We start from the raw sequence: 1,740 nt of genomic DNA on the forward strand, positions 1-1,740 counted from the left end.
AATAAGAATATAGAAATACAAAAGGTCTTGTAGTGACAAAACACTGAGAAGACAGAGAGACCCATACTATAGTATACTATAAGCTTACATCCAGTCCCATCTATCAGTGGCATGCTTACATACATACATACATACATACATACATACATACATACATACATACATACATACATACATACATACATACATACATACATACATACATTAGATCCAAGATGGCGTAGCAGTGTAGACGTGTTTTGTTTCATCCTCTCGTGTACGTTTGTATTTTTCGTATTTCTTGTATATATATATTTTTTTAAATTCTATCTCTTTTCGATTTTTATTTCGATTATACCTTCCGGTAACCTACCTCACCCAATGTGATACGGAATCGCTATTATTTTTTAACTTTGGAACACATTCAAGAACCCCCAGTAGCTAACCAGCTAATCAGCTACAAGCTATTTAGTCATTTTTAGCCGCTGCTAGCAGCTTTTACCTTCTGCACAGACACCAGCCCTGTTATTAGCCTGGATATTACTCTCCAATTTACCAGCATCGGACTGTCTTTCCACAACAACGCCGGATTCCTGCCGTAATCCCTGAGGCACTACTTCTGATGCTCACAGCTAGCTTGCAGCTAGCACCACTGCCACGAAGCTAGCACCAGTTAGCAAACACAATTCTACAATACCTCTTTCGCCATCGCCATCCGGCTTGGATTCTCTGTCGACACGACCACGTCTGGTCTGCAGACGAATACCCCATCCGCTGTGCCCTCAACCGGCCTCGGTCTGAGCAGACCCCCTCCGTCTGAGCAGACCACCCCCCGGGCTACTAACTTTAAACGCCGCGTGCTAGCGTAGTGGCGGCTTCCCTGCTCCATCTACAGCTGCCCCCTGGACACTATGATCACTTGGCTACATAGCTGATGCCTGCCGGACTGTCCATTAATTCACGGTACTCCATTCTGTTTATTTGTGTTTTATTTGTCGGCTCTGTGTTTTAACTCAGGCTCTGTGTGTAGTTAATCCGACCCTGTATGCCTAGTCGTTGCCATTTTTACCTGCTGTTGCTGTGTTAGCTGACTAGCTGCTGTTATCTCACCTGTTGTTTTAGCTAGCTCTCCCAATCAAGACCTGCAATCACTTTATGCCTTACTGAATGTCTCTCTCAAATATCAATATGCCTTGTATACTGTTGTTCAGGCTAGTTATCATTGTTTTGGTTTGCAATGGACCCCGTAGTTCCACTCTCCGTACCTCTGATACCTCCTTTGTCCCACCTCCCACACATGCGGTGACCTCACCCATTGAGACCAGCATGTCCAGAGATACAACCTCTCTTATCATCACCCAGTGCCTGGGCTTGCCTCCGCTGTACCCGTGCCCCACCATACCCCTGTCTGCACATTATGCCCAGAATCTATTCTACCACGCCCATAAATCTGCTCCTTTTATTCCTTGTCCCCAACGCTCTAGGCGACCAGTTTTGATAGCCTTTAGCCGCACCCTCATCCTACTACTCCTCTGTTCCTCGGGTGTTGTGGAGGTAAACCCAGGCCCTGCATGTCCCCAGGCACCCTCATTTGTTGACTTCTGTGATCGAAAAAGCCTTGGCCTCATGCATGTCAACATCAGAAGCCTCCTCCCTAAGTTTGTCTTACTCACCGCTTTAGCACACTCTGCCAACCCTGATGTCCTTGCCGTGTCTGAATCCTGGCTTAGGAAGGCCACCAAAAATTCTGAGATTTCCATA

The sequence above is a fragment of the Salvelinus namaycush genome, chromosome 39, assembly GCF_016432855.1.
Source record: "Salvelinus namaycush isolate Seneca chromosome 39, SaNama_1.0, whole genome shotgun sequence".
NCBI lineage: Eukaryota > Metazoa > Chordata > Actinopteri > Salmoniformes > Salmonidae > Salvelinus > Salvelinus namaycush.